This window comes from Hemiscyllium ocellatum, chromosome 19, assembly GCF_020745735.1.
Source record: "Hemiscyllium ocellatum isolate sHemOce1 chromosome 19, sHemOce1.pat.X.cur, whole genome shotgun sequence".
NCBI lineage: Eukaryota > Metazoa > Chordata > Chondrichthyes > Orectolobiformes > Hemiscylliidae > Hemiscyllium > Hemiscyllium ocellatum.
The window spans coordinates 77,770,709-77,785,393 of record NC_083419.1 but is presented as its reverse complement, the minus strand read 5'-3'; positions in this window follow the sequence as shown (position 1 = coordinate 77,785,393).

The following is a 14,685-nucleotide window of genomic DNA, read 5'->3' as shown; positions in this document are numbered from 1 at the left end:
CCAGACTGAGGTACTGAGTGAACTCCTCCGTTTCCTGCGGAAATGTGCAGGGCTGTTTCATGAATATTGCCTACAGTTTAACAGCACAGGCTTGAACGTTGTCTCAGTCTTGTTGCACGTGGACACAGACTGCATCAGGAGGTCAGGGATGACGAAACTTTCTAAATACCGTGTAACATACAGTAAATGTCCCCACTTCTGATTGATGTGGACTCAATGGAATGAATGGCCTGCATCCACACAGCAGTCATTCCTTGCTGACAAACTGGGTTTGCCTAGGCTGAGGTAGATACCCTAAGGATTTCCTGCAGAGATGTTCCACGGCTGAGATGATAAACATGTTCCATTGTGCTGTAAATGACTCCAAACATTGGATAGTTTGCGATGGATTCTGATGAAGTGCAATTTTACTCAGGCTCCTTGCTATCATCTCCAATTAAATACTGCTTTGATACTAGGGCCAGTCGCTCTTTGGTCGGCCCTTGTATTCTATCGCACATATTGACAGGTCATGGCGTAGGAGTAGGCAGTGATTTCTTCAAACAGAAGGTAGTGAATGTCAGGAATTCTGTATTCCAAAGAGTCAGGGGAGTTATAGCCGCAAGTGCCTTCCAACTGTTTCTGTCTAGCAGTTGGAGAGTCTGAATGAAACATCAGAACAGGACCAGGCTTAGATCGTTAGACGCTACGAACCTTCTCCACCATGCACTAAATTTGTGACTGATCAGGTTATGGTCTCAGCACGACTATCCTATCTGTATTTCAGTATCTGTGACTGACTTCTCTGCCAAATATTTAACTAATTCAGCTTTGGATAAAGGTGAACAAAGAGGCACCACATACCTCTGGAGAAGATACTTTCCATTCAAAAGGTCCTTTTAGAATTTCTGTTCATCTGTCACAAAGCACAGAGAACTGTCCTGATAACTCAGACATCCCAATCTGATCTAGTTCCATTTGCCAGCATTAGACCCATAATACTCTGCATCCTTCCTGTTAGTATGTCTGTCCAGATGCCTATTAAATGTTGCAACTGTACCAGCCTCCATCACTTTCTCTGAGAGCTCATTCCATTCACACACCGCAATCTGCATGAAAATATTGTTCTTTTACTCTCTTTCTCCTCTCACTTTTAGCCTTAGTCCGATAGTTTTGGATTCCCCTATCCTGGAAAAAAGCCCTTGGATATTCAGATGATCGATTTTTCTCATGATTTTATGAACCTCTATAATGTCACGTCTCAGCCTCCAATGCTGCAGAGTAAACAAGCCCCAGTCTGTCCAGCCTCTCCCTGTCGCTCATCCCTCCATGTACGGAAATATTCTTGTCAGTCTTTTCTGCACCCTCTCAGGTTTAACAGCATCCTACCGGTAGCAGAGCGAACTGAATAAAACACAGTATTCAAAATCTGGACTCACCAACATCCTGCCCAGTTGCAACATGATCTCCCAACTCGAATACTCAATGGCCTGATCAATAAAGGCAATCATACCAAACCCCTTCTTCACCACCCTGTCTACCTGCGACTCCACTTTCAAGGATCTACGAGCCTGAACACTTTTGTTCAACAGCATTCCCCAGGACCTCACCATTAATTGTATATATCCTGCCATGTTTTACCCAAATGCAACAGTTCTCATTTATTAAAATTTACCTCCATCTGCCACTCCTTGGTCCATTGTCCCATCTGTTCGAGGTCCCACTGTACTCTGACATAAACCTTGCTGGCCACTGCACCTCCAATTTTAATCTCATATGTAAACATAATAACCAAGCGAGTATTCACATTCAAATCATTTATATAAATAAAGAAAGGCAGTGGATTCAGCAATGCTCCATGTGGCACTTCACTGGTCATAGGCCTCCAGTCTGAAAAGTAGTCCTCTACCACTCTCTGAGCTTCACTCTAATTTTTGCAGTAATTTGGCTAGTTTATCTTGGATCTATTTATGACTTAACCTTGATAACTTGTCTGCCATGCGGAATCCTCCAACTACCACACTGCCATCCCCATCTATATGAACAGCATCTACCACACTGCCATCCCCATTTTTTTTGTCACTTCGTCACAAACTGCAATCAGTTTTGTTAGAAATGGTTTCCCATGTACAAAGCCTTGTTGATTATCCTTCATCAGGTGTTACATTTGCAAATACATGTAGATCCTGACCCTCTCAATGCTCTCCAACAGCATGGCCACCAACGACGTCAGGCTCACTGATCGATAGGTCAGGATATTATACCCCTTCCTCGTCCCACCCTTCCGCTGCTCATTGTAAATGTTAATGTAATCGGGTTGGTGATATCAGCAACAATATAGGCCTCAGAGAGTGTGAGAGTCAGCAACAAGTCAGACAGGATTCGTTAGTTTCCAAAATTAACAAGGTTTTGACCGAAACAAAATTACTCAAACCACGAGGGAAAGATGAATGACAAATGGTTTGAATATTGCAAATCTGTGCGTCGATGTTTCCCTCTCGAAAAATGCTGACACATGCTCAGTTTTGATGACAAACTGAAAAACATCATCTCTGCAGGACATTAACTTGAAAGAACTGTGCCCAAATATTAATTGAACTCATGACGAAAGGAAACGTGTGATTGTTCCAAACATCTTTCAGCTTATATAACTATTCTGCTCTTACAAGCTACTGGCAATGCAATTCCTTTCTGGTTCAGATGGATTTAGCTGACTTTCCTTTACTTGCGGTAGTGGCGCGATTCCAGTGAATCCTCGACAGGAATCCTCCATGAGTGGCAAAGATGAGTGAGGAGTTTTCAGCTCGCTCACATTGCTGGGAAGAGAAACAGAGAGAGAGAGAGAACCACAAGCTGCTCCTTCTCAGGAAGATTACATTTTCTCCCTCTCTGAGCTGAATCACACAATGACGTTATCTGGCCCCAAACCGGGCGAAATGAGGTCCCTTTGAACAGTGACTGTACGACTCCATCGCATTCCCTGCTCCATGTGGGTACATCACTGTTGCTGTTGAACGACCAACCATTCCTTTCAGAACAAATAACGCCTGGAGATTTGAAGATGTGTTTTTATATCCCATATACTTTTAGAATACAATTTGTAATATCTTCACAATATTTGCATTTCAATGAATGCATTTTATACTTAAATTAGCTCCCCAGTCTTATTCTGCCATAGAAGATAAAATATTCATCAGGTATTCACCAGCTCAAGATCTTATATGGTCAAGAAGGACATTTCTCATTCTCAGGCCTAAACTTCGAATCGTTCAGAACAGAATGCCTTCATTGCATGAACGAGTAAAGAGAAACTTATTTGAAACATTTCAAAAGCAATTTGTTTTTCATTTCAGTGGAATTACAACCACACACAATACATCAGATGCCGTCTCAACATCGGCCTGTACAGATGCAGTAAAATATCCTTAAGATGAGATACAATACTCGTTCTCAAGAAAAAAGTATCACTTCATTTATTTTCCAAATGACGTGCTGCATCTGCAGACTAATTCTTGTGATTTATGTACCAGAACACGTAAATTCCTTGCAACACCGAGTTCTGCATTCTGCCTCCACTTATATAATTTACTGTTGTTTCATGCTTCGTCCATAACACAATCTTCCCATCACCCACATTGTACGTATCTTTTTTTTTCTGTAAGTTTGCTCACGACCTTCCCCTGTTTGTATCACATTGCAGACACTGTGTCTCCACTTGACATCTTATGAAATGACAATACTGGTATATGGGCAAATTGAGCTTCAATCTATTCAGCCCCGTCGTCCAAATCATTATTCTAGGCTGTAAACTGTTGATAAGCTCACATTTATCCCGGAGGAATTTCACTAGAGACAGCTTTCCAACCTGAAAATAAGTAATTATCTCTATTCTCGTTTTTCCTGGTAGCTGACCAGGACCGCTGTTCCTGGGTAGCTGCCGAGAAAAGCTGCATGGCATCATGATGTGTAGCTGGTTATCGATTTGTTTCTGATCTCAGTGATCCTCCTTCCGACCATTTGTTGTCAGATAATCAGGTAGGGTTCGTACTGTACATGCTCCTGATTCCTGAGAGTTAAAAAGATGAGCACAGAATATAGACTAACATTTGAGGGGATCGCTATCCGGTCAAACACGCTGTCTTTCTGACACAGCAATCGAATAATTCTAGAATATCAGTTATGTGCTCAACTTTGAGCGTTAGACACTGAGGACAGGGGAGATTTCATGAAGCGTCTTCACAACACAACCAATAAACTTCATCATTAATTTCATTGATGGTTGTTGCTACTGTGTTGAATAATTGCTGCAGTCACTGCACATTAAAATAAACTATTCTTTTCGAGAGGTGACCTTACAGAGGTTTATAAAATCATGAGGGGCATTGATCGGGAACATATGCAAGGTATTTCCCTTGGATAAGGGCGTTCAGAACTATACAACATAATTTTAATGTGAGAGGGACGATATATATGAGGGATGTAAGGGGCACCTTGCTCACACAGTGTATGGTGTGTGTGTGGCAAGAGCTGCCAGAGGAAGTATTGGAGACTGGTGTAATTACACTGTTTAAAAGTCATCCAGATGGGTTTATGGAAAGGAATGACTCAGAAGGATAAGGGCGAAATGATGGCAAATGAAGACATCTGGTTGGCACGGACGAGTTGGTCAAAAGTGACCGTTTCCCTGATGTATATCTCTATTACACTGTGACTGAATCCTTTATTCTATTCCTGTGTATCTCCTGAGAGGGGCAGAATTTGATTCTGCCTCATTGCAGTAATACTGACTGCCTGACTGAGGTCTTCCTCCCCCTCTGTAATAGCCTCAAGGGGTGCAGTGAGAGAACAACACATGAGACAGGCGCTACAGCCAGCTGCTACATTTGTAAAGATCATGATTGGTCTGTTTACGGCTGAAAACCCTTTTCCTGTCTATTTCCAGTAAACACTGACTCCCCTGACCAAAAAAGGTCAGTAAAGGTGAGCCATGAATATCTTCAATGACCCCCACCCCCAGAACATTTCGTCATTTATGTAAGTGATTTGGATGTGAGCGTAAGAAGTATAGTTCTAGGTTTGCAGATAACATCTGCAAGAGATGTAGTGGACAACGAAGAATATTATCTCAGATTACAATGAGACCTTCAGCAGTTGGGTCAATGGTCTGAGAAGTGGCAGGTGGCATGTAATTTAGATAAAGGTGGGGTGATTTATTTTGGGAAAGTAAACCTTGGCAGGACTTCTACATTTAATGATAAGGTCTTCGGGAGTGTTGCTGAACAAAGCGACCTTGGAGTGCAGGTTCATAGCTCCTTGAAAGTGGAGTCACAGGTAGATAGGATAGTGAAGAAGGCGTTTGGTATGCTTTCCCTTATTGGTCAGAGTATTAAGTACAGGAGTTGGGAGGTCATGTTGCAGCTGTACAGGACATTGGATCAGTCGCTGTTGTAATATTATGCGCAATCCTGTTTCTTTCTTTCGAAAAGGATGTTTTGAAACTTGAAAGGGTTCACAAAAGATTGACTAGAATGTTGCCAAGGGTGGAGGATTAGAGCTTTAGGGAGAGGTTAAATACGCTAGGGCTGTTTTCCCTGAAGCATCGGAGGCTGAGGCATCACCTTATGGTGGTTTACAAAATCATGAGGGGCATGGATTGGATAAATAGACAAACTCTGTTCCCTAGATGGACGAATCCAGTACAGAGGGCATAGTTATAGGGTGAGAGGAGAAATATATAATGAGACCTAAGCGGCAATGTTTTCCACGCAGAGGGTGGTACGTGTATGGAATGAGCTGCCAGAGGAAGTGATGGAGGCTGGTACACTGAAAAGGCATCTGAATGGCTATACGATTAGTCGAGGTTTGGAGGAATATAAGTCAGGTGCTGGCAGGTGGGAATAGCTTGATTTGGGATATCTGGTCGGCATGAATGAGTGGGACGGAAACGTCTGTTCTGTACATCTCTATTACTCTGTGGGCCAGTCTTCACTGTTTCGTGGGGTTGAGAATACAACAGACAGCACAATCCTAACCATATAGGAACATACTTAACTCAATCTTAAATGGTAGAACATCTAAATTTAAAAGTGTCTGAACCTCACAGCAAGTAAGCGTCTCTTTTTTTTTAAACGAAGGCACAACCAATAGGAAAGACATAGACCAATCATCCCCTGACACCTATTCCACATTTCCATTCACTCTGTTCGGTAAAGCATTTATCAAATTCAGCCTCCGCTGCTCTTTTGGGTCGACATTTCAGATACCGTAAACGATAGAGCATATGACATTGGCGCAAAACTATAGTATTTGTCCATCGAGTCTAATCTGCTGTTATACCATGGCTTACATGGGTCTCAACAAAATTCTACCACAATTTCACTGTAACCTTGCTCCCGTTATCAATCAGAATATATCTATCTCTGTCTTAAAGACAGAACTGTGTCTGTGTCTCTGTAAGTCAATGTGAGTATGTGCGTGTTTCAGGTTATCAGCAAGAAGCAGAGGGTGGTGGAGGAGGGTTGTCTTTGGGATTGGAGGCCTGTGACCAGCGGCGTTCCACTGGGATTGGTGCAGGATCCACTTTTGTTTATCATTTATATCAGAGATTTAGATGAAAATTATAGAAGGCATGGTGAGCAAGATTACAGCTGATACCAACATTAGTGATAAAATGGAAGGTGAAGAAGGTCACATAAGATTACCAATAGAGCTTTTCAAACTGGATCGATGATTCATAGAGTTGTACAGCACAGAAATGTAGGATGTTGAGTTTATATGTTCGCTTCGAGAGAAAGCATGACAATATTTAATTTTTTGGCTATGGTTTCCAACTTAAGTTGCTATTATCTGACATCTGCAATATGAGTGAAAGATATCCTGCAGACACAGTCTGCACTATAAATGATCTGGAACAGATACTTATCACTGAACACCAGAGATGAAGAAAGAGCATGCTTTCCAGATCAAAAGCACTAATTGCACTTTCCCGCCTGGAAGATGTGACCGCTCTCTTCGTAAAAACACGAAATGATTTAAGGCAGCGGATTACTTTCGAAACTTTCTTCCCCAGTGTTATCACTCACTGGGCTGAGATGTGGCAGATGTAGTTTAACTTCGATCAATACAGTGTATCACAATTTGATAAAACAATCAAGGCGTGAACATACACAATTAAATGTCAGGCCTTTGTTAGTGTTGTAGAGCAGAGGGGTTTCTGCTCTATTTCTTTGAAGTTTGCATCATGTGTAGACAGGGTGGTTATGAAGACGTTTGGGTTGCTGGTCTTCATTGCTCAGATCTTTGAGTACAAGAGGTGAAACATTATCTTCAGGTTGTGAGGACATTTGTGAGATCTCTCCTGGAGTATTGTGTGCAGTTCAGGTCACCCAGTAACATTGAGGACATTACTCAACTGGACACGGTTCAGAAACGATTTACCAGGTTGTTGTTGGGAATGGAGTGTTTAAGTAATAAGGACAGGCTTGATGGATTGGGACCTTTCCCACTGCAGCGGAGACGGTTGAGACCTTCTTAACATTATAAAGATTTATAAAACAACGAGGGAGATAGATAATGTTGAATGGCAGGTCTCCGTTCCTTAGCGTAGTGGATTTCAAGACTGGGGGTAATTTTAAGATGACAGGAGCACGTTTTACAGAAGGCATAGTGTCATAGAGTTGTCCAGCATGGAAACAGATCTTTCTGTCCATCTCGTCCCTACTGACCAGATGTCCTACATTAATGTATTTCCATTTGTCAAAATTTGGCCCATATACCCCAAAACACTTCCTATTCATATACCCATCCAGATGCCTTGTCCTGATCTCCACAACTTCCTCTGGCAGCTCGTTACATATAAAGCACCCACTCTTTGAAAACTTTGCCCCTTAGATCCCTTATAAGCCTTTCCTCTCTGACCTTCGACCTATATCCTCTAGCTTTGGAGAGTGCTACCCAGGGGAAAAATACTTTGGCTATTGACACAATCCATTCCACTGATGACTTTCTAACCCTGTAAGATCATCTTGCAACCACTGATGCTCCAGAGAAAATAACCCCGACATATTCAGCGTCACCATAAATCTAAAAATATCCAACCCTGGCAATATCTTTGTAAATCGTTTCTAAATACTTTCAGGTTTCACACATCCTTCCTTGAAGAGTGACATCGTAATTGCACGAAGTATTCAATAGTGGCCTAACCAATGTTCTGTACAGCCGCAATATGACCTTCCAACTCCTACATTCAATGCACTGACCAACAACGACAATCATATCAAATGTCTTCTTCACTACCCTGTATACCTGCGACTGCACTTTCAAAGTATTATGAACCTGCACACCAAGGTCTCTTTTTTAGCAACACTCCCCAGGGACTTAACATTAAATGTATAAGCCAAGCTTTGATTTTCCTTTCTAAAATGCAGATTTCATATTTATCAAAATTGAACTCCATCTGCGAATCCTCAGCCCATTGGTCCATTTGATCAAGATCCAGTTATACTCTGAGGTAACCGTTTTCTCTGTCCACTGCATATTCAATTTTGGTGTCAAATATGAACTTACTAACCACACCTCCTGCGTGTAAATGATGAACAACAGTGCACCCAGCATCAATATTTGTGGCACACCACTGGTCACGGGCCTCCAGTCTGAAAAAGACCCTCCACCACCACCAACTGAGTCCTATCTTTGAGCTCTGTATCCAAATGACTGTTCTCTTTGTGTTCCATCAGATCTCACCTTGCTAACCAATCTCCCATGGGAACCATGTCGAACGCCTTACTGAAGTCCACATAGATCACGTCCACTGCTCTGCCGTCATCAATCTTTTTTGTTACTTCTTCAAGAAAATAATAATCAAGTTCTTGAGACGTGATCTCCCGTAAACAAAGCCATGTTGACTTTCCCTTATCAGTCCTTGCCTTTCCAAATACATGTAAATCCTGTCGTTAAGATTCTCTCCAACAACTTGCCGACACTGATGTCAGGCTCTTTGTTCCCTGGCTTTTCCTTGCCAGTTTGCATTACACTGGCACCACGTTGATCATCTCACAACCTCCAGCACCTCACCTGTGGCTATTGATGATAAGAACATCTCATCAAGATTTCCAGCAATCACTTCTCGAGCATCGCACAGATTACTTGTGTGCACCTGATTACGACTTATGATGTGCATTTTTATTACACATCATTTGTTTCATGTATGGCACGAACGTCCTCAAAAGTGATGGATGGGGGTAAAGTTGCAACGTTTAAAAGACATTTTATTAAGTACAAGAACAAGAGAGGTTTAGAAAAATATGGTCCAAGCGCAGGAACGTGGGACTAGTTTACTTAGAGATTATCGTTAGCATTGAGTGCATGGGCCAACAGGTCTTTTTCAAACCCTCTGTAAACTCTGTGGATCGCTGTGCGTTTGCATGTCCAAGTATGTATCTGCATATGTCTGTCGAACTGTGTTTGTCTATCCGTGTATATGTGTGTATCTATCTCTCTGTGTATTCTGCATTAGTGAGTGTATGTATGTTTGCATCTTCATCTTTACATCGGTGTGCAATGGGAACTGTTTTGTTTTGGGGTGAATCGTTCAATGGGGCTCCATGCCTCCCCTCCTCACCCTCCCTCTCCCTATGTCTCTCCCACTTTTGCAGAAAGAGATACAATGCCATCCTCTGCTGGTGTGCTTTAGGACTTTTCAATCCTTCCTTACATGTAGGATTATTTGTCAGGGTAATTCACTAAACATTGCATTTTACAGGATGTGTGTGTGTGTGTGTGTGTGTGTGTGTGCATATGTGTTTGCAAATGTGTGTTTGTGGCTATGTGTTTATATGCGCGTGTGGAGCTGTGTGTATGTATGTGCGTCTGTGTATGTGCAGGTGTCTGTGTGTTAGTGTGTGTCATTGTTCTGTGTGCGTCCGTGCCTGTGTGTCCGGGAACATCTGTATGAGTGCATGCGTATGCATGTGCATGTGGAATGTGAGTGTCTATGTGTGGAGAGATTGTGGGTATCTGTCTGTTTGTGTGTGTGTTTGTGAGTCTGTGTGTGCCTGTCTGTTGGTTTGTACGTGTGTGTTTTCTGTGTGGTGTATGTCAGTGGGTGTGTGCCTTTGTCTGTGCGACTCTGTGTGTATATCTATTTGTGTGTGAATCTGTGTGTCTGTATCCGTGTGCGTGTGTCTGTGTCTGCATGTATGTGTATTTATTTCCTGTGCCTGCGTCTGTGTTAATGTGCATGTCTGTTTGAGTGAGTATATCTATTTATGTGTTTCTGCGTTAGCGTATGTGTGTATGTGTGGTGAATGTGGGTGTCTGAGTTTGTTAATGTATGTGACTGTTTGAGTATGTATATGTGTATGTATCTGCGTGTGCATGTGTGGGGAATGTGGATATTTGTGTGTGGGGGGAGTGTGGATGTCTTCGTGGGTGGGAAGTGTGGCTGTCTGTGTGTGTTTGCGTGTGTCAGTATGTGTGTGCATGTGTCTCTGTATGTTTGTCCGTCTGTCTGTGTGTTTCTGTGTCTGTGTGTGTGCATGTGTCTGGCTGTGTGAAAGAGTGTTGTGCTAAAAAAGCACAACCGTTCAGGCAGCATCCAAAGAGCAGGAGAGTTGAAAAAATCGAGCGTAACCCCTTCATTAGGAATTAGGCTTGTAGGCCAAGGGGACTGAGGCATAAATGGGAGGGGGTGCTGCTGGGGGGAAGGTACCTGGAAAGTCAATTGTTAAATGAAGGTGGGGTGAAGTTGATAGGTCGGGGCGGAATGATGAGTGGAAAAGTGGGAAGCAAGATGGACAGGTAGTACAGTTCAAGAAAGAGGTGCCGAGTTGGCGGGTTGAATCTGGGATGAGGTGGGGTGGGGGCGAGGGAAAATGAGGAAACTGGTGAAATCTTCGGCGGTGAATGTTGTATCTCTGTGTGTGGTCAAGTGTGTCGGTTGGCGTGAGTACGTCACTGCGTGTCAGTTTGTGTGTCTGTGTGTCTCTGCATTAGGGTATGTGTGTGTGTGAGTGCTGTGTGTGTGTGTCTGTGTGTGCGTGTGTGTGTGTGTGTGTGGGTGGGTGGGTGTGTGTGGGTGGGTGTGTCTGTATGGGTGTGTGATGGCTGTGAGCATGTGTGTCGTGTGTGCCTGCGTGCATCTGTATGTGTGTCTGTTTCTGAGAGTCCGTGTGCACCTGTTTATGCATCTGTGTCTGACTGCATGTGTGTGTTTGCGTGTGCGTTTGCATCAATATGTGTGTGCTCCTTTGAGTGTGTTTGTGTGTATGTGTGCCTGTGTATGTGTCTGTGTGTGTGTGTGTGTGCGCGCGTTTGTGTGTGCTTGTTTCTGTGTGTGTATATGTCTGTGTGTGTTTTGTGTGTTGATGGTGCTCTGAGCTGGTTCCCTCCCTCTGTCCATCCCAAACTGAATCTCTGATGATTTTCATCGCTCGACCCCACCTGTACAGTGGTGTGGGGAGTCCAGCTGGTACTGACAGGAGCAGAAAGTTCAAAGGTCTGCCAGCACATGAGAACAGAAGTGAAAGAACACGTCCACAGAGCTCGTGTCAGTGGAATATTACATCACTTTAAGCATATAGAGACGGTCGGACTCTCTCCACGCTGATACACACAGATAGACACACACTAATACAGAGACATAGCGACACTCAGTAATATATAGAAGCTAATACAGACATGGAGTGTCTGTCAGTATTTCTCTTGCTCCACCGTAACCTTGTCAATATTTCACTTCCTCTGTCTGGTGTATGCCAATATTTAAGACTGCAATGACTGTCGTCAGGGAGTGTATTAGTATTGCACTTGCTCACAATAGTGGGTGAGTCAGTATTTCTGTGTGGCGTGTGACTGTAGGACCATTTAAAATTAATATTTGCAGATACCAAACCCGGAAGAGTGGTAAAGCGTGTGAGAACAGTGTGGAACTCCAACAGGACAGTGACACGTTGGTGTAGTATTCAGGTTTATGGGAGATCAGGATCAATACAGAGCAGTATGAGATGATTCACCTTAATACGAATAACTCTGAAAGTCAATATAAAACATTCTGTACCATTTTAAAGTGGTGTAGGAGCAGATTATATATGAGCACAGATCATTGAAGACCTCAGGACAAGTGGAAAGTGGTGTAACTATCACAGGTTAGTTTCGAGTAGGAGAAATTTTCCCTGCTCCCTTCCTGGGAGGTGATGGTGACGATGGGTTGTGAGCATACCCTCCTACACACCGAGACCATGGGGATTCCATTTATACCAGTTCAACATAGAAGGGCGATGGTATCAGGGCAATGCCTTCTAAGTTGTGCCGTGGGGAAACGGAGCTGTCAGTGGGTTTAAAGTGAAAATTGCCCTTCACTGAACATTGCTACTCACTGGGTTGGTGGGACGTGGATGTTTCAGAATCTCCACACGAGGCGTTCCGTTCCTCTCCGGCTCGTACCAGGGTCCTCCCCACATGGCAGGGGGAGGAGGGGGTGGGGGAACGGGTTTCAACCACTCCACCACGCGGCTTGGCCATTTCTGATCGATTTCAAGTTTTTTTTTCTTGGAATGGGAGAAAGGGAGGGAGTGAGGGTGGAAGTGGGTGGCCCTGCTGTTAGTGCTAGTACAGGTTGGGAGAGGGGGATATTGTGAGGTGTATGGAAGGAGACAGTCCACAGTGCTATATCCATGCAGTGTTATTAGTGCTGGGGGTAAAGTGGAGGGAAAGAGAGAGAGTGCGAAGATGCTGCATGCAGTAGTGGTGGAGAGTGGTGGAACATGAGCCTTGTTTGGGGGTCAGTGCTGTTACAGATGTACTGTGAGTGTGAGGGAACTGAGATAATAGCCTTATCCTGTCATAGCAGGGAAGGTTATTCATGTTTTACCTGAATTGCTGGACATTTCTTCTGACTGATACTGCACTGAGCTGTGTGTTGTGGTCAGACCATGCACGGTGGGTCTGGTGGTGTGGTCTGGTGGGGAGAGAATCGTCCTTCTCTGCGCTAGCCCATCTACCAGGACCTCCGTGACCCTGTCGACAAACTGTGGAGGATTTGCCGCTGATCTGCCATGCTCGGAGTAAACTGTGCAAAGCAGCTCCAAACTGAGAAAGCTCAACCGTGTGCCCATTGACGTTTTAAAGATGGAACCAGTGCCACCGACCACGGAATATCTAAGGTCATGCAGGCGATAGTGAGTTCCTCCAGCCACGATGGCTTGGAGAATCGGGCTGGCATTGAATGAGAGGGGCACCATGGGGTGTGGTAGGTAGTTAATTAGTTGAGTCCGATATCACCAGGAAACTGGTATGGTCTCGTACAGACCTCTGTCATAATCAGTGAAATCATCACTGAGACAAATGACTGTTAGATTCAACCCAATCAGTCGAAGTCTGCATAAACTTACTTCCAGTTACAAAGCTACAGAACAAAAGCTTATCCAATACTCTCCAACACCTAAACTCACAGCAATATCCCATTGACGCAACATTCCTGGAAACATTGGCTCATGTTGTAGGATACTGTAGAAATGTCTTCATTTCAGCAGTCTGGCACCTGTGATCACATCCTTCCATGTCATTGTCTCTCAGTCTCCCCTTTCTGTCTATTCTCCAAACTCCTCCGATTTGTTGATACTTAAACTGATGCCCCCGCCATCAGGGATGGGAGCTGCACATCCTATCACTGCCAGCATGGGCTGCATGTTTCCCCACGCTAGGCAGTGATCTAACGCAGTGTTCTGAGAAATGGACTTTGGTGATTGACACAGTTCCTCACCCTGGTCACAAAGCTCATCTGGGTTTATACATCAATCCACTACTGTGGTCTGCATACCTTTCCACTCTGGTTAGATTGTGGGTTGTATTGCACAGTACACCAGCCCGGTCTGCACAGTGCTCCCTGCTGAACACATACCTCTCTGGGTTTATATATCAATGCACTGCTATAGCGTGCCCAGTATTCCGTTCTGGACTGATTAGAGGGTACTGGCAATGGGTGTTGTGCCAGGGGACTGGAGAGTGGCGAACGTTGTGCCCCTGTTCAAAAAAGGGAATAGGGATAACCCCGGGAATTACAGGGGTCTTACTTCGGTGGTAGGCAAAGTAATGGAAAGGATACTGAGGGGTAGGGTTTATGAGTATCTGGAAAGACACTGTTTGATTAGGGACAGCCAGCACAGATTTATGAGGAATAGCTCTTGCCTTACAAGTCTTAATGAATTCTTGGAGGAGGTGACTAAGCATGTGCATGAGGGTGGAGCAGTGGATGTAGTATACATGGATCTTAGTAAAGCATTTGATAAGGTTCCCCATGGTAGGCTTATGCGGAAAGTCAGGAGGCATGGGATAGTGGGAAGCTTGGCCAATTGGATAGAGAACTGGATAACCGATCGAAGTTAGAGAGTGGTGGTAGATGGTAAATATTCAGCCTGGAGCTCAGTAACAAGTGGAGTTTCGCATGATCAGTTCTGGCTCCTCTGCTGTTTGTAATTTTTATTAATGACTTGGAAGAGGGAGTCGAAGGGTGGGTCAGAAAATTTGCAGATGATACGAAGATTGGTGGAGTTGTGGATAGTGAGGAGGGCTGTTGTCGGCTGCAAACGGACTTAGATATGATGCAGATCTGGGCTGAGGAGAGGCAGATGGAGTTTAACCCTGTCAAGTGTGAGGTTGTCCATTTTGGAAGGACAAATAAGAATGCGGAATACAGGGTTAACGGTAGGGTTC